This window comes from Lepus europaeus, chromosome 3 (assembly GCF_033115175.1).
Source record: "Lepus europaeus isolate LE1 chromosome 3, mLepTim1.pri, whole genome shotgun sequence".
Classification (NCBI taxonomy): Eukaryota; Metazoa; Chordata; class Mammalia; order Lagomorpha; family Leporidae; genus Lepus; species Lepus europaeus.
Genome location: NC_084829.1, coordinates 108543877 through 108563462, shown reverse-complemented (window position 1 = coordinate 108563462; position 19586 = coordinate 108543877).

The following is a 19586-nucleotide window of genomic DNA, read 5'->3' as shown; positions in this document are numbered from 1 at the left end:
GCCTCTGCCCGTGACGCACACCTTGTCGGGGGTCGAATGAGTAGGCGCAGTGGATCCCGCTCACGCCTCGGCCGGTGTGCGGGCGAACGCAGACCTCGGCCGGTTTACACAATAGCCAGGAGCGGCGTCTCCCTGTTTGAAGAGGGAACAGCAACGTGGCGCCCAACCTTGGAGGGCTCCAGCTCTACCTACCTCCCCGTCGTGGGAGCCTCAGGAGCGGGCAGAGCGCAGCCGCCGCGGGGAAGCCCCGGCAGCGCCGTGCTCCCTCGGGGTCGACGGGTGGGACTCCAGCCTGCAACAACTCTCCCAAGAAATAGCGTCGGAAACTGTTTGGTGATATTTTCCTTTGAGTTTTGTGCCGCTGATGAGCTGATTGCCTTCAACTCGTGTTTAAGAGGGATTCACATGGAAATTCATAGAATGGGGGGAAATTCCATAGCTATCACTAGTGATAATTTATTAAGAACCATCGATCGAATAGGTCACTGAATTTACTAATCGTATATCCTAAAATATAAAATAATTGTCAAGTTGGAGTCCGTTTAACCGGAGGTGGCAAAATGGAGGTAACAAAGTTAACACTTGGAAATGGGGGGGGGGGGGGGGGAGGGAATGCAGCCTGATCTAAAAATTACCATTGTTACAAGACAAAATGATCCTTTCTATGATCCTTAGACAAAAACATTCCTCAAAGTGAAATAAGATAATGTCAGCATGAAAAATCCCCTGAGAAAGATGTGGTTTGAGTTTGCAGCTTAGATACCCTGCAGGGTATACTTGTCTTAAAAGAGCATGCCTCCATGAAACCTGTTCAAAGAAGCTGCGCTTGCCATGTTTTTTTAAAAGCATCCAACTCGAACTGGGGATTGGGACAAAAGATAATACATTATTTTATGATTTTAATAATTGAAAGAATGTGGTTGTTATACTTGGAATAAAGATAAAAGGAGTTTTTCCGTGTTTTACAAGCTTTTCAACTATTTGATGATTGCTTATTGAAAGGAAGACGGTGCCCACTAAACCACCTCAAACACTAATTGTGGTATAAACATAATTTGCCTTATAATTGCTTATAATTAGTTGCTTTTCAATTACTATTATACTCTCCCCCCCATGCAATTTAAGTTAATATGAAAGTGCTGAGAATCTTGGCACCGTAAATCTCTGTTAACTTGGTATAGAATAATGTCTGTGAACCAGATGGGTCCTTTGTAAAATATATTAGTTTTTAAGCATCATTATTATCTTGAAGCTTCAGGTACCTTGTACTAATAAGTAGGTCAGTTCATCTTTTCTTGAAGGTTTAACCGAGCTCAGTATGTACAACACATACTTATCATCCCTAAACTGTTTTCTCATCAGCCCCCTTCATCACAGTGATCATTTTTTCTTACTTTGCCAGTGTCTAAAAAAGATGCTTTTTTTTTTTTTTTTTTGACAGAGTTAGAGAGAGAGACAGAGAGAAAGGTCTTCCTTCCATTGGTTCACCCCCCAAATGGCTGCTACGGCCAGCGCGCTGAGCCAATCCAAAGCCAGGAGCCAGGTGCTTCCTCCTGGTCTCCTATGTGGGTGCAGGACCCAAGCACTTGGGCCATCCTCCGCTGCCTTCCCGGACCACACAGACTGGAAGAGGAACAACCGGGAAAAAGATGCTCATTGAGCATAGCATCACATAAAAGGTTGCTTTGTGGACTCCCCATCTCCTAGGCCTTCCTAGGGTGCCTCTGATTCTTTTTATTAATCATTGCTATTAGGATCTTACCCAAATTTCTAAAAGTCCTTACTTGACCCCACTTCTGCCTTCAGTTATCACCCAATTTATCTGCTCCTCTTAACAGCAAAACTCCCTCAAACACATGTCTGTAGTAGTGGTCTCTACCTCCTCAACTTTTTTTTTTCCCCCAAATATTTCATTTATTTATTTGAGAGGTAGAGTTACAGAGAGGGAGAGACAGAGAGAAAGGTCTTCCATCCACTGGTTCATTCCCCAGATGGCCGCATCAGCTGGAGTTGAGCCGATCAGGAGCCAGGAGCTTCCAAATCTCCATGGGTGCAGGGGCCCAAGTGCTTGGGCCATCTTCCATTGCTTTCCCAGGCTGTACCTTAGAGCTGGATTGGAAGAGGTGCAGCTGGGACTTGAAACAGAGCCCATGTGGGATGCTGGCCCCCTCCTCATTTTTTAAGTTTTATATATTTATTTGAAATAAAGAGAAGGGGGAGAGATCTTTCATTCACAGGTTTACTCCCCAGATAGCTGCAACAAGAGCCAGCAGATTCATCTGGGTCTCCATGCTGGTGCAGAGACCTGGGGACTTGGGCCATCTTCCACTGCTTTTCCCAGGCGCGTTAGCAGGGAACTGGATTGGAAGTGGAGCGGTTGGGATGTGAACCAGTGCCCATAAGGAATGCCGGCATCACAGGGATGCCTTTACCCAATATACCATAAAGCCAGCCCCACCTCATCTTTCCTTCAGATCCTCTGTATGAGTATTTATCCCTGCCCCTGGACTGAAATGGCACTTCTCAGGGCTAAAACCCGCAGTTCAGTGGATAGTCTCAGTTTTCATTTCAGTCAACAGCTTGTGATGCAGTTAATTACACCTTCCTTCTTGAGACAATGCTCCAGGCTCTTATGACATCTGTGTTTTAGTTTTCCTTCTACATCTGAGTTTTCTTCTTGGTGCTGCTGTTCCAGACCTTGGGGATACTTGCCTACCTGACTATTTGAATGTCTAATAAGCATGTAGAAGGTAGCATGATTAAAATAGAGCTCTTGTCACAAGTCTTCTCCCTTTCCATAAAAACAAAAACAAATGCAATGCAAACCCAGTTCTCATCCCAGGCTCTCTTCTTCCATTCTTTCATCCTGGTGGTCCACTCTACCCAACAGTCATCTCATTAAATAGCAGTTGCACAAACCCCAAGTCATTTTTTAAAAATATTTATTTGTTATTTGAAAAGTAGAGTTACAGAGAGTGGGAGACAGAGATCTTCCATCCACTGGTTTACTCCCCAAATGGCCTCAATGGTCAGAGTTGGGCTGGTCCGAAGCCAGGAGCTGCTCCTGGGTCTCCCACATGGTTGCAAGGGCCCAAGCACTTGGGCCACCCTCTGCTGCTTTCCCAAGCCTATCAACTGGGAGCTGGATTGGAATTGGAACATCTGGGACTCAAACAGGAGTCCATATAGGATGTCAGTGCTGCAGGTGGGCAGCTTAACTTGCTATGCTGCAGCACCGGACCCCCAAAGTCATTCTTGAGTCTCCTCTTTCCCATGTCCAACTCACCTTTAGCCATGGTGATACTTCTGAAATACTTTAAGAGATTGTCCTCTCTTCTGTCACCACCCTAGTTCAGAGCACTAAAATTAGTTCCGCTGTACCATTGTGGTAGCTTCCTAAGTAATCTCTTTGCCTTTGCTTTGCCATCTTACTTGATTGACCACAGAGCAGCCAGAGTGATGTTTCAAAAAGATAAGCCTAATTATGGTACTTACTAAAACTTTCCAGTTGTTTCCCATCATACCTAAAGTTCTCACCCTAGAGTCAGGTATTTAGTAGTTAACATGCTGCATAAGAGCCCCGTGTTCCATAACAGGGCACCTGAGTTCAACACTTGGCTGCAGCTCTTGACTCCAGCTTCTGCTACTGCAGACCCTGGGAGGCAGTGGTCCATGGCTCAGCTAATTTGGTTCCCGCAGCCACCTGCCTAGGAAACCTGGATTGAGTTTGTTTTTCCTGGCTTGAGCTCTATGCAACCCCAGCTATTGGAAGCATTTGGGGAGTGAACTAGCAGATGGGGACCTGCCTGTCTCTTTTACTTGCTGTCTCTCTGCCTCTCAAATAAATTTTGAAATTTATTACCCAGCCTTCAAACTCCTATATGATCTGATCCCAGTTTAATTCTCTTCCATCTTCATCTCTACCATTCATTTCCTGTGTGACAACCCTACCCGTCTTTCTCCCTTTAGATCATTTACCTGAAATTCTCTTTCTCCCCCCCACCACCTTTTTTTTTTCCTCTTTTGGTGATGGTTTATGCCTCTTCTGAGACATCATGTATGATAGATCAGATGCGAAACTAATATAATAAAGAGGTCCCCAAATACAGTAATTCAAAAAAGATCAAAGTTTGTCCGCCACGTAACAGTCCAGAGTATGTACATGGTCCAGGATGAGTGAGAAGCTCTGCTCCATAAGATCATTCAGGAAGCAGGTTCCATCTGACTCATTCTATCATACCATGCAATCTTCAGTATCATGATTTGAGCTGGCTCACATCTGTCCACAATCTAGCCTAGAAGAAGAAAAAGAAAAAATAGAGAAAAACCCATTTCCTTACGGAAAACAAGATCTGGAAACTATAATATCGCTTCTCCTCATGCTATGGCTTGAATGTGTTCCTCCAAAATTAAAACACTGCCAATGTGATATTAAGAAGCGTGGCTTTTAAGAGATGATTAGTTCATGAGGGCTCTCCTGAATGGGATTAGGTACTTGACTGGGGAAGTTGGCTTTTTCTTGCCCTTCTGCCTTCTGCTATGTGATAAGAAAGCCCTGTAAAAGGTTTCTGGGAAGAAAAAAGGAAAGAAAGAAAGCTCTCACCAGATATTAGTGCCTTGATCCTGGACAGATCTGTGAGAAATAGATTTCTGTCCTTTACAAACTACCTAATGTCAGGTATTGTGTTATAGCAGCACAAACTGGATGAAGATAATGCACTTAGTTACATGTTTATACCTAGTTGCAAGGTAGGCTGGGAAATGTTATTTGCTAGCTGGATAGTTAGTTGCTTAGCCAAAACTTAGAGGCTTCTATCACTAAAGGGGACAAGGGAGAGAATGGATGTGGGAGACATTTTTGGGTCTGCATTCTTTTCCTTACTTAATAATCTATGGTAGTCAGCTAGTCACTCACTAGCATATCATTCTGTTTTGATTCTTTGCATGCATCCTATTGCTTTCTTGTATTTACTTATTTGTCAGTTTCTTTGCACCCTCAATTTGATCTTAGGCTACCTAAAAGCTTTGTGTTTGCTCAATGGCATAGAGCATCACTCAATAAAATATTTGGTATAAGGTTGGCACTCAGAATTAGTAGAATACATGAATAGTGAATTTTAAAAAAAGTGTTTATTTTAATCTACTTAATAGCAGAACAACAGAGAAAGTTCCACTGATTCCATCCACTGATTCACTTCCCAGATGCCCCCAGTAGTCAGAGCCGGGCCAAGCTAAAGCCAGGAACTCCATCCAGGTCTCCCACGTGGATGGCAGGGGCCCAGGTATTTGAGATATCATCTGCTGCTTCCCAGGATACATTAGAAGGAAGTTGGATTGGAAGCAGAGTAGCTGAGACTGGAATCAGGCACTCCAATACGGAATGCAGGCATCCCAAGTCCCCTCACCCCCAGTAGAGGATGGCCCAAATACTTGGGCCCCTGCACCCATGTGGGAGATCAGCGCAGCTCCGGCTGTTGCAGCCATTTGGGAAGTGAACCAGCGGATAGAAGACCCCTCTCTCTCTCTACCTCTGCCTCTCTTTAACTCTGCCTTTCAAATAAATAAATAAATATTTTTAAAAACATATTAAGATAAAATATGGGATCATTACTGTAAAATATAGAATGAATGGAAGCAAAATTGATGACACCAGACACACACTATAACATTAATATTTTCCATTAAATTGTGCAAAAAAAGTGCTGAGATATAATCTGTCCCCAAAACTGCTTGACGTATATGGTGTGACTAATGCGGATGCCAAAACTGAAAATGCAGTTCTATTTGGAATACTCTCCTTAATGTTCCATATTGTATTTCCATTTATCAGACATTGATGAAATATAAGTAACAGAAGAAATTGAAACTAATAAGAGAGTAAGAAGCTCAAGATGTAACAATTTTAGTGATGGTGTTTCCTAGGATTAATGAAACATTTACCAGTAAATATAAGGTAAAAAAAATTTAAAAAGAATGAACTTGATGGAAATGAGTGAGGCTGTTTATAATCAATGTAGTTGACCCTCTTCTTGGTAAAACATATGGACACAATTTTTTTTTTTTTAAGATTTATTTATTTATTTGAAAGTCAGAGTTACACAGAGAGAAGAGAGGTAGAGAGAGAGAGAGAGAGAGAGAGAGAGAGAGAGAGAGAGAGAGAAGTCTTCCATCTGCTGGTTCACTCCCCAGATGGGGGCAACGGCCGGAGCTGAGCCAATCCGAAACCAGGAGCCAGGAGCTTCCTCTCGGCCTCTCACGTGGGTGCAGGAGCCCAAGGACTTGGGCCATCTTCTACTGCTTTCCCAGGCCATAACAGAGAGCTGGATTGGAAGTGGAGAAGCCGGGTCTCGAACTGGCGCCCATGTGGGATGCCAACACTTCAGGCCAGGGTGTCAACCCACTGCGCCACAGTGCTGGCCCCACAATTTTCTTTTCTAAGATTTATTTATTTGAAAGGCAGAGGCCAACAGAGAGAGAGGTCTTCCACCTGCTGGTTCATTCCCCAGATGGCTGCAATGGCTGGAGCTGTGCCGATCCAAAGCTAGGATCCAAACCAGTGGCCATATGGAATGCTGGCACTGCAGGCTTTGGCTTTACCTACTATGCCACAGCATTGGCCCCAGGACAGAATTTTCTTACTCATTTTACTCACTAATTAAATATTCACTAAACAAATAATTTGTAATGTGCTGTTTGAAAATGTTGATTTAGGTAAACTTCATTGTTTCAGCTTTTAAAAATTAAGCAGATAGACTTGCAAAGTTTTTAACATCTTTTTTTTCTGTTTTTTTTTGTTTGTTTTTTTTTTACTATTTTTGAGCCTACTTTTGTATTTTTTTTTTTAAGATTTATTTTATTTATTTGGAAGGTAGAGTTACAAAGAGGTAGAGGCAGAGAGAGGGTCTTCCATTCACTGGTCTACTCCCCAAATCGCTGAGAGAGAGAGAGAGAGAGGTTTACATTTTATAGTACATTTCCATTTTATGTAAAAATTACATATTAAAATTCATTTCAGGTATTTATTTCAAAAAGCCATTTTTTTCCTCTAAACTTTATAATTATCTATTAAATTAAAAATGCCATGTGAGCTATAATAAATCAGAACATTGTTTCAAAAAGGCTGAAATTTTAAACAAATTTTTGAAAATTTAATGAAAACTTATTAGATATATTTATAAAAATTAAATAATCTACAATCCTAATATTCCATGTCCATTTTGTTAATAATGTAAGGGATCACATTTCTCCTATAGATCTACAAGTACACAAATCTAATAAAATATAGATATTTAATATTGCAGAATGTTTCTTAAGCCTTTAAAATTTCACCCTAATTTGTATCTCTGATGTGCTAAGAAAAGCAAGAAAATGGTGCCGGCGCCGTGGCTCACTAGGCTAATCCTCCGCCTTGCGGCGCCGGCACACCGGGTTCTAGTCCCGGTTGCCCCTCTTCCAGGCCAGCTCTCTGCTGTGGCCAGGGAGTGCAGTGGAGGATGGCCCAAGTGCTTGGGCCCTGCACCAGCATGGGAGACTAGGAGAAGCACCTGGCTCCTGCCATCAGATCAGCGTGGTGCACCGGCCGCAGCGCGCCTACCGCGGCGGCCATTGGAGGGTGAACCAACGGCAAAAAGGAAGACCTTTCTCTCTATCTCTCTCTCTGTCCACTCTGCCTGTCAAAAAAAAAAAAAAAAAAGAAAAAAGAAAAAAAAGAAAATGGATTCTAGATACCAGGAAGAGGTAATTCATTAGGTCAAACGTTACTACAGAGAATTTAGCAAATTAATTATTTTGTCTTTTTTATTATCCACTTCAGCTATTCAAAATCCCACATTCCAAAGCAACCTCTTTCCCCTATTTCAACAGCACCATAAATTATAAGTTTTTATCACATTTGTGTTCCATTGCTTCTTTGCAATGGAGATTTGCAGGGTGTTTCCTTGGATTGTAATTGGTGTGATTTCAAGGAGTGGATGTTTACATTTACAAGTCAATGGCAGTGTGTACTGGATGTGTACTGGATTCCAGGTTGACAGAGGTGCCTGTGTGTTTTGTCAAGGATGCATTTTGGGGTGTATTTGTTACATGCAGAGTTAAGGGCAGGGTCCCTCTTGTTAGGGCTAAGGGTGGTGGTTCTAGTCACAGAGTTTACAGAATTGTTTCTTTTTCACTAAGTGTTGTATTTTATGCTTTTGTTAGTATATATGAAATAATTACCTTAGGGGGCTGGTGCTGTGGCATAGCTGGATAAAGCCCTGGCCTGAAGCACTGGCATTCTCATATGGGCACCAGTTCAAGTCCCGGGAGTCCCGGTTGCCCCCTTTCCGATCCAGCTCTCTGCTATGGCCTGGGATAGCAGTAGAAGATGGCCCAAGTCCTTGGGCCCCTGTGCCCATTTGGGAGACCCTGAAGAAGCCCCTGGCTCCTGGCTTCGAGTTGGCACAGCTCTGGCTGTTGCAGCCAACTGGGGGGTGAACCAGCGGATGGAGGACCTCTCTCTCTGTCTCTACCTCTCTCTGTAATTCTGTCTTTCAAATAAATAAAATAAGTCTTTAAAAAAAGGAAAGAATTAGCCTTGTGAAACAGAAATTCGTGAAACTTCCAAGAGGCAGATGTTAGACTGACAAAAGTAGATTTGTGTATGTGTGTGTCTATACAGATACATACACATACAATTTTATTTATTTATTTTTCTTTTTTTTAAAGATTTATTTTATTTGAAAGTCAGCGTTACACAGAAAGAGAGGAAAGGCAGAGAGAGAAAGAGGTCTTCCATCCACTGGTTCACTCCCACAGTTGGCCACAATGGCCAGAGCTGTGCCGATCTGAAGCCAGGAGCCAGGAGCTTCTTCTGGGTCTCCCACGTGGGTGCAGGGGCCCAAAGACTTGGGCCATCTTCCATTGCTTTCCTAGGTGCATTGGCATAGAGCTGGGTAGGAAGTGGAGCATCTGGGACTCGAACCAATGCCTGTATACTGTATACTGGCATTGCAGGTGGCGGCTTAAGCCACTGACCCATGACAGCAGCCCCCATGTAGTAAGTTTTAAGTCAAGTATTATGATAAGTTCTTCAGAAATTTATAAATTTTTAGGAATTAATTTATAAATTATTAGGAATAATCAGGCCCATTCACTCCACCTCCCCAAAGTTTAGTGCCCAATTTCAGAAAGCAGAATCCGATTTATATCTCCCAGAGCTTTTGGGAAGTTTCTACTCCATGGAAACTGAATAGCTCCAAGTGAAAGAACCCTGTTTATATTTGATGCTCATTGCAAAGGAAGGAACCCAACTTGGTATTTCTTTGGTGAGGAGCACATATCTAGAAGCCAAGGCTATACTGTCAGCTTTGTAATATTTCAAGCATTAGCTAAGTGAAGAAAGCTTTCACCTTGAAAGACAAATCAGAGCTAGTAGGAAACAAAAGGAAACCAGAGGCAACAGAAATAATGCAAGTAGAAGCAAACTTCCAAGCTAAACAGACCAGAAATAGACACAGGGCTGACAGAAAACACTCTGTCAAAACAAAACAAATACAGAATAACGTAATGAAGAAACAACCTGAAACAAATAAGTGGTTCTATTTTTCACAAGGATTGGAGTGTAGGGCATTAGGCCTTCAGACTGAGATACCAATTAGGATGCCAGTGTCCCACAACACAGTGCCAGGGCTTAACTCTTGGCTCAGGCTCCCGATTCCAGCTTCCTGCTAATGCAGACCCTGGCACGCAGCAGTGATGGCTCAAGTAGTTGGGCCTCTGCCACTCATGTGGGAGACCTGGACTGTGTTCCTGCTTCCTGGCTTTGGCCCCTGCCCAGCCCCAGCCTCTTTTTTTAATCTTTTTTTTTTTTTTTTAAGCATCTGAACAGTAAATCAGTGAATGTAAGCTCTCTCTCTCCCCATATCCCTGCCTGTCAAATAATTAAATAAAAATGAAAAGAAAAAAAATAGAAGAACATTTTGGTACAAACTGTCTGAAATCCATGCATACAAGGGAGTCTCAAAGATTCACTGGGAGCAAGTGTTTGGCACACAGCAGTTAGGATGCTGCCCTCCTCCCATACTGGATGCAGTGTTTGGGTTTTTTGAGTCCTGCCTCTGCTTCTGATTCCAGCTCCTGTTAATGTGTATCCTGGGAAACCACACAAATACTTGGGTCCCTGTCACCCATGTGAGAAACCTGGATTGGGTTCTGGGCTCGTGGCTTTGGCCAAGCCCAGCCCTGGCTGTTATAGGAATTTTGGAAGCGAACCAGCAGATGGAAGTTCTGACTGTCTCTATCTCTTTCTCTCTGCCTTTAAAATACGTCTAAAAAATTGTAAAAACTTCATGGAATATATGTACTATGAGAAACACTATGCATGGATTTCAAAATTTTTTGTGCCATAAATGTATATTTTAAATTTGTTTTATTTATTTTGAAGGGCGGAGATACAGCAAGGGTAAGAGGCATAGAGAGAGAGAGAGGGAGAGAGAGGGGGAGAGATCTCCTATCTACAGGTTCATTCTCCAGATGTCCTCAGTAGCTGGGTAGGGCCATGCTGAAGCCAGGAACATGGACTCAGTCTGGGTCTCCTACATGAGTGGCAGGCACTCAACTACCCAAGCCATCACTGCTGCCTCCCAGAGCGCTCATCAGCGAGGAAGCTAGAATTGAACGCTGAGCTGGGACTCTAACCCAGGCACTCTGACAGGAGGTGGAGCATCCCAAGAGGCAGCTGAATCTGCTGTGCCACAATGCACACTCCTACACTTACCTTTCAGTCCTCATTTCCACAAACTTTTTCAAGTGTCCTCCTATATAGCAATTTTATAAGTATGTAATGTTTATGTGAAATGTTTGTGAAAGTAAATTGTTACAACTTACTAACAATTAGGACAAGTGAGCACTACAAATTTTAAAACTCAGAAATAAGATGTGATTGTTCTGGATTTTTTCCCATATATAGACTAGTATTATGATTAAGGCAATAAAACCAAGTGTTAAGTGTAATTAATTAGGTATTAGCTATATTAATTAAGTATAATTAACAAAGTATTAAGAATTATTTAAGTTCTGTTCATGACTGTCTACTGTACTCTTTTTGTTTGAGCAAGCAAATAACTGGACTAATTGGAACAATAAACTATTACTGTCACTATATTATTTCTCAAGGCCTGTACTGTGGTGTAGTGGGTAAAGCTGCCAACTGCAGCACTGGCATCCCATATGGGCGCTGATTCAAACCCTGGCTGCTCCACTTCCGATCTAGCTCCCTGCTAATGGCTTGGGAAAGCAGCGGAAGATGGCCTGAGTATTTGGGCTCCCGCACCACCATGGGAAACATGGAAGAAACTCCTGGCTCTTGACTTCAGCCTGGCCCAGCCCTGGCCATCGTAGTCATTTGGGAGATAAACCAGCAGATGGAAGACCTCTCTCTGACTCTTTCTCTCTCTGTAATTCTTTCTTTCAAATAAATGAATAAATTTTAAATATATATATTTATATTATTTCTCTAAGGGTATTCACATGTGGGGCTGAAGGAAAAAAGCTATTCTAAAATCTAACAACTGATTTAAATTTTTTAAAGTTGTTACACAGATAAAGAGGAAGGACTGACGCTGTGACACAGCAGGTTAAAACCATGGCCTGCAACACCAGCATCCCATATGGGCATCAGTTTGAGTCCTGGCTGCTCCACTTCTGATCCAGCTCCCTGGTAACATGCCTGGGAAAGCAGTGGAGGATGACCTGCACCCACATGAGAGACAGAGGAGGCTCCTGGCTGCTGTCTTAAGCCTGGCCTAGCTCAGTCGTTGTGGCCTTTTGGGGAGTGAACCAGCAAATGGAAGATCTCTGTCTTTCATTCTCTCTCTCTGTAACTCAGCTTTTCAAATAAATAAATAAATATTTAAAGGAGAAAAAAGATAAGAAAGAAGGAGGGAAAGGGCACTCACATCTGTTGATTCAGTCTCCAAATGCCCACAATAATAACTGGGAATGGGCCAGACTGACGCCAGGAGGGAGGAACACATGTGGATGGCAGGAACTCAACCTCTTGAACTATCAACTGAAGATCGATTTTAATTGGCCCTTCAAAACTTCCACACATTCTGGAAGCTAAAGAGGTATTTGGGAACCCAGAACCCCTAACGTTTCAATTTTTTAAAAAATATTTGTTTTATTTGAAAGGCAGTTATAGAGAGAAGGAGTCAGAGAGCTCTTCCATTTGCTGGTTCACCCCTAAAATGGCCACAATGGCCAGAGGCGGCACAGAAAGGAGTCAGGAGATTCTTCCTGGTCTCCCACATGGGTGCAGGGGCACAAGTACTTGGGGCATCCTTTGCTGGTTTCTCAGGCTATTAGCATGGAGCTGGATCGGAAGTGGAGCAGCTGGGAATGGAATCAGTCCCAAATGGGATGCCGGTGTCTCAGACAGCGGCTTAACCCGCTACACCACAGCGCGGGCTCTAGCACTTCAATTTGTAACAGACTGAGCTCTAGAGCTGGGGCTGTGGCGTAGTGGGTAAAGCTGCCACCTCAGGTGCTGGCATCCCGTATGGGCACCAGTTTGAGTCCCGGCTGCTCCACTTCTGATCCAGCTCTCTGCTATGGACTGGGAAAGCAGCAGCAGATGGGCCAGGTCCTTGGGCCCCTGCACCCAAATAGGAGACCTGCAAGAAGCTCCAGGCTCCTGGCTTTGGGTTGGCCCAGCTCTGGACATTGTGGCCATTTAGGTAGTGATCCAGCAGATGAAAGACCTCTGTCTCTCTGCCTCTGCTTCTCTATAAATCTGCTTGTCAAATAAATGAATTAAAAAAAAAGGACTGAGCTATGCCTGTCACACACAAAAATCCTGCTTTACTTTGAAACAGGGAGAATATAAACGGATAGGAGTTTATTCTTTGTCCAAAGCCTCAACCTCCAGCTTGACAAATGGAAACTGAGAAAGTCCAAGTTAACCTATCAGGTGTCTGGGAATGTGGGAACCTAACCACTTTATTCCCACCTGCATTCCATTCTCGGAGAATCTGCCCTGCCAGGAGTGCTTGGAAAGGACAAGACCTTGTCTCCGTAGACACGGCTGATTGAATGGGGACAGAACACCCACTCTGATCAGACTGCTTTGCTCATTGATACTCTGAACTCAGAGAATGGGGCTTGGGGTCAGTAACTCAGTGGAAGCCGCCAGAGCTGCCAGGTTAAGAACAGTCAGGAGTGGTAGTTGTCATTTGCTATGAAAGTGCTAGTAGGTGCCCTGAGAAATCCAGGCATTAGAGCTGTCACAGCCTGGAGGTGCCGAAGGAAACAGAAACCCTGTCACACTAGGCAAAGATGGAGACGGCAGTGGTCTGACAATTTGGGTAATGAACCAATGGACAGAAGCACGCGCTCTCTGCCCCTCTCTCTGTACCTCTGTCTTTCAAATAAATCTTAAAGTGAAATAAAATAAACAAGATTAGGGTATTTTTTAAAATATTTTTTTATTTGAAAGGCAGAGGTACAGAGGAGCCTGGAACTTCACCGGTCTCCCACATAGGTGGCAAAGGCCCAAGCACTTGGGCCATCTTCCATGGAGCATTAGGAGGGTGCTGGATTGGAAATGGAGCTTCTGGGACTCATGGGACAATGGCCTTGCAGGTGGTGGTTTGATCCACTATGCCACAACACTGGCCACCTCTTGTTTTGTTTTGTTTTCTTTTAAGATTTATTTATTTGAAAGGCAGAGTGACATAAAAGACACACATACACAGAGAGAGAGAGAACATGAGCATTTCCATTTGGTGGTTCACTCCCCTAACAGACTGGGTTGGGACAAACTGAAGCCAGGAGCCAGGAATTTCATCCGGGTTTCCCATGGGGGTTGCAGGAACCCAAACACTTGGGCCATCACTGCTGTCTCCCAGGTGCACCAGCAGGAAGCCAGATGGGAAATGGAGAAGCCAGGACTCAAATCAGGCACTCTGAAATGGTATGTAGGCATCCCTAGTAACATCTTAACTCTGTGCCACAAATCCTGCCCCACCTTCTCATTTTATAAAGTTTAGTATTATTTACTCAAAATCCACAGAGTTTGTACCTTAGCAAAATATTGCTGTGTTTACTACATACTTAGTACTACATAATATGAAAAGCACATCAGGACTTTTTGAGGGATCACACATAAAATGTGTGAAACTGGGAATTTATACATTTCAATATAACCCAACTAATGAATTTTATTCTATAGAATGTAAGAATTACACAATAAAGAAGAGATGAACATTTTTATCTGTGGTAAAGTAAGTATTTTTAAAAAAGATTTATTTATTTATTTGAAAGTCAGAGTTACAAAGAGAGAAGGAGAGGTAGAGAGAGAGAGAGAGAGAGAGAGAGAGAGAGAATTTTAACATTTCGAGTAAACATTCTATTGCTGGTTCACTCCAATTGGCCACAACGGCCAGAGCTGTGCCTATCAGAAGCCAGGAGCCAGGAGCTTCTTCCGGGTCTTCCCATGCAGGTACAGGGACCCGAGGACTTGTGCCATCTTCTACTGCTTCCCAAGGCCATAGCAAAGAGCTGGATCAGAAGTAGAGCAGCCAAGACTTCAACTGGTGCCCATATGGGATGCCAGTACTGCAGGCGGCGGCTTTACCCACTATGTCACAGCACGGGCCCCAAAGTAGGTATTATTTTTATGGAGTCACATCATATAATTATGGGTACCCTAGTATCTGGTCATATCAAAATATGTATACTTTTAAAGTAGCTTCTTTTTTTAAAAAAAGCTATATTTATTTGAAAGGTAGAGTGACACAGAGAGAAGGGGTGAGGGAGAGAGACAGAGAGACAGAGAGAGACAGAGAGAGAGACAGAGATAGACATATCTTTCATCCACTGGTTCATTCCCAAATGGTTGCAACAGCTGGAGATGGATCAGGCTGATGCCAGGAGCCAGAAACTCTATCTGGGCCTCCCACATGGATGACAGGCTACTGAGCCATCATCCACTGCTTCCTCTGGTGTACTAGCAGGAAGCTGGGTCAGAAGCAGAGCAGCCAGACTTGAACTGGCCCTCTTATGTGGGCTGTTGGTGTTGCAAGCCATGGCTTAACCGTCTGTGTCACAACATCAGCTGCAGAATTTTAACATTTTGAGTCAGGCATTTGGCACAGTGGTTGAGCCACTACTTGAGACACCTCATCCCTTCTGGAATGTCTGGGTTCAGTCCAGGCAGCATTCTTAATTCCAGCTTCCTGCTAATGCTCACTTTGGGAGGCAGCAGGTGATGGATCAAGTACTTTCCACATGGGAGATCTGGATTGAGTTCCTGGCTCCTGGGTCTGCCCTGTCCCAGTCCTGGCTGTTGTGGCATTTGGAGAGTAAGTTGGTGGGTGAGAGATCTCTGCCTCTCCCTGTCTCTCTTTCTCTCTCTCTCTCTCTGCCTTTCAAATAAAGAAAATTTATAATATGCTTTAAAAAGTAGAATATTTTGTGAATTTAACTACGTATGAATATTTAATTTTTACCTGTTTTGAATGCTGAAGTCACCATATTGTGCCAGGCCAAAGCCAGGAGCTTCATCTCAGTCTCCTATGTCAGTGCAGGGGCCTGAGCACTTGGGCCATCCTCTGCTGCTTTCCCAGGCCATTAGCAGGGAGCTAGACTGGAAGTAGTGTACCTGGAACTTGAACGGGCACCCACATGGGATTCTGGCATTGAAGGCAGTGGCTTTACCCACTATGCTACAGTACCAGTCCCTGTTTACAGTTTCACACCCAAAGTAAAATGTAAAAACTTTTCCATTCTCTTTGATATTTCTTCTACCTATTTCATATTTGACATGTCACTTAGCCTTAAAAAGGAATATAAGCTTTTCCTAAGAAAAACAATATTTTAAAAAAAAAAGATTTATTTATTTGAAAGGCAGAAATGAGAGAGAGAGAGAGAGAAGAAGAGAGAAGAGGAGAGGAGAGGAGAGGAGAGGAGAGGAGAGGAGAGGAGAGGAGAGGATCATTCCCCAAATGGCCACAATGACCAGGGCTGGGCCAGATAGAAGGCAGGAGCCTGGAACTCCATCTGGATCTCCTGTGTTGGTGGTAGGGGCACAAGCCCTTGAATAATCTTCCAGTGCTTTACCATGCCATTAGCAGGGAGCTAGATCAGAAGTAGTGCAGCTGGGACTTGAACCCGTGCTCATGTGGGCTGCTGGCACTGCAGGTGATGGCTTAACCCTGCACCACAGTGCCCTCCCCAGAATATTCAAAGGAGGTAATCGCTTCAATTTATCTAATTACAACTTGAATTATTTAGCAAATGGATATTTAAAGGTTAATTTAAAAAAGAAAGCAGGGGCTAGCATTGTGCACAGTGTGTTAAGCCACTGCCTGTGATGCCAGCATCCCATGTTGGAGCATCAGTTTCAGTCCTGGATATTCCACTTCCTACCCAGCTTCCTGCTGATGAGCCTGGGAGAGCAGAAGAGGATGGCCCAAGTACTTGGGCCCCTGCCACCCATGTGGGAGATCTGGATAGAGTTCAAGGCTCCTGGCTTCAGCCTAGACCAGCTCCAGCCATTGTGGCTGTTTCGGGAGCAAACCAGCCAATGGAAAATCTCTTTCTCTCTGTCTCTCTGCCTTTTAAATAAATAAAATAAATCTTTTTTTTTTTTTTTTAAAGAAAGCAATTACGTGAACAAGAAGTTGCAGTAACTTCAGCTTAGCGTGGTTCATCTAGGCTGGTACTGATGTACTTTATCCACTCAGATTTGCATTATACCCAAAGTTATAGAGAAAAATGTGATTCTTTTCTCCTTTGAATTCATTTAGTTTCCTTTTCATGCACCTTGCTGACCTACACGAAAGCTAGCTGTAACTCATTTAGATTCAGGTCTCCACTATGAAGTAGTGCGTTGCTTAACTCTTACAGAGCTGTAACCCCAAGTGTGAGCTGGGGAGTGTCGGCGTTTCCTAAGAGCAAGGTCTTTAGCAATAAGGTGTGGCATCACTGTGGCTGAAGGATACTATTCCAGTCAAACATGTTTCTGTTCTGCATCTCCCATTGTGTAGTAAGCTCTCTGACATACAAGTGCTAATCCTTAAATAAAGAAAAGAGCAAGAAAGAAAAACAAAATGCCCTGTATAAAACCAAAAGTTTTTTACAGCCTCTGAAAATTCCTGGACATCAAGTATCAGTCACTGTATTTTCCTTCACCCGTGCCAAGTTCCTCAGCTTTGTAGTGAGCTTCCCAACAGGAGCTGGGCAAGCAGCACAAGGAAATGTCGCTAAGTGACACAGGGTACAACTGTGTCGGGGGTCTACTACATGGCACTTGACATTGAGCCCTGTCCTGATTCACAGTCATTGCAAGATGCAAAGAGCTGCAATATTATGTAGATAACATAAGTTTGTGCAGGATACTGTAACAAATTCAGAATGGCAAAAGCACAATTGCTAGTTCCTAAAGATAAAGAAGTTTTTAGAATGATATGGTTACTGATATTCCTCTGAATTTTTCTTGTCAGTCTCCTCTTCATTTCTAATATTCTTAAGTTAGGTATGTTCTTCATTCATTCATTCATTCATTAATTCATTAAATCTTTTTTTAAAAAAGTGTTTTTTTTTTTTAAATTCGAAAGGCAGAGTTACAGAGAGGAAGATGCAGAATGAGAGAGAGAGAGAGAGAGAGAGAGAGAGAAGAGAGAGAAAGAGAGCTCTTCCATCTGCTGGTTCACTCCCAAGATGGCCACATTGCTGGGCTGCACCAATCCAAAGCTAGAAACCAGGAGCTTCTTTCGGGTCTCCCACATCGGTGCTGGGGTCCAAAGACTTGGGCCATCTTCTCCTGCTTTCCCAGACCACAGCAGAGAGTTGGATCAGAAGTGGAGCAGCTGGAACTCGAACTGGCGCCCATATGGGATGCCAGCACTGCAGGTGGTGGCTTTACCTCCTATGTCACAGTGCTGGCCCCCATTCATTAACTCCTGATAATTAGTTCATTAGTTAACAAATTATTTGATCGTTCATTCCACGAATATTCACTGAGTACCTATATGGCATTGTGTTAGGTTATAAATATTAAAATCAAGAACTTTATATTGACATTGTGACATTTCCAGAAATTTGTTATAAAAAATGAAAAAGCAGGGGCCGGTGCTGTGATGTAGTGGGTAAAGCTGCCGCCTGCAGTGCCAGCATCCCATAATGGGATGCTCCACTTCCTAACCTCCTCTCTGCTGTGGCCTGGAAAAGCAGTAGAAGATGGCCCAGCTCTTTGGGCCCCTGCACCAGTGTGGGAGATACGGAAGAAGCTCCTGGATCCTGGCTTTGGATTGGTGCAGCTCCAGCCATTGTGACCAATCGGGGAGTGAACCAGTGGATGGAAGACATCTCTCTCTCTCTCTCTCTCTAACTCTGACTTTCAAATAAATCAATCTTAAAAAAAAAAAAAAAAGAAGAAGAAGAAGAAGAAGAAGAAGAAGAAGAAGCAGCCTAGAACTCCATATGGGTCTCCCGTGGGGGTGGCAAGGGCCCAAGTATTTGAATCATCATCCACTGTCTCCAAGGAGCATTATCAGGAAGCTGGATCGGAAGCAGAGTAGTACTTCCACATGCAATGCTGGCATTTCAAGCAGCAGCTTAACTTGCTGTGCTCCAGCTGCTTGGTTTTATTTAAATAGTCCAATTTGTATTCATTAGAAAAATGATTGTCTAAATTGAGTTGTACTTGTTATTTACTTTTGCATATGCATCCACTCTTCTGCATCTAGGATAATCTTTCTTTTTCTCCTGGTAAATTGAATATGTCTAAGATTTATGAACCATGCCAGCATTTATTGAGCGCTTAATTTATAAAAGTTGTAGTGATGTTTAATACTTTTTTTTTTTCTTCTTACTTAAGCTCATTATCTCCAGTCTACAGATAGTGAACTGAGATTAAGTAGCTAGGCCAAGGTCATGCAGAACTACATCTGGGCAGTCTGTCTCCACAACCCTCCCTCATTAGTCACCATGCTTCTCCTCCTCCTTCTCCTCCTCCTTCTCCTCCTCCTTCTCCTCCTCCTTCTCCTCCTCCTTCTCCTCCTCCTTCTCCTCCTCCTTCTCCTCCTCCTTCTCCTCCTCCTTCTCCTCCTCCTTCTCCTCCTCCTTCTCCTCCTCCTTCTCCTCCTCCTTCTCCTCCTCCTTCTCCTCCTCCTTCTCCTCCTCCTTCTCCTCCTCCTTCTCCTTCTTCTTCTTCTTCTTCTTCTTCTTCTTCTTCTTCTTCTTCTTCTTCTTCTTCTTCTTCTGTATTTATTTAAAAGGCAGAGTTACAGAAAGAGAAGAAGAGAAACAGAAAAAGAGAAAGATCTTCCATTTGCTGGTTCACTCCCCAGAGGGCTGCTATGGCCAGGGCTGGGCCAGGCTGAAGCCAGGAGCCAGGAGCTTCTTCCAGGTCTCCCATAGGGGTGCAGGGATCCAAGCACTTGGGCCATTTTCTGTTTTTCCTAGGCCATTAGCAGATAGCTGGATTGGAATGGGAGCTGCTAGGACTCAAACTGGGATGATGGCAATGTAGGCAGTGGCTATACCAGCTATACCACAACACTGGCCCCATAAATATACTTTACAAAACAAAAACAAAAAACCCTGGA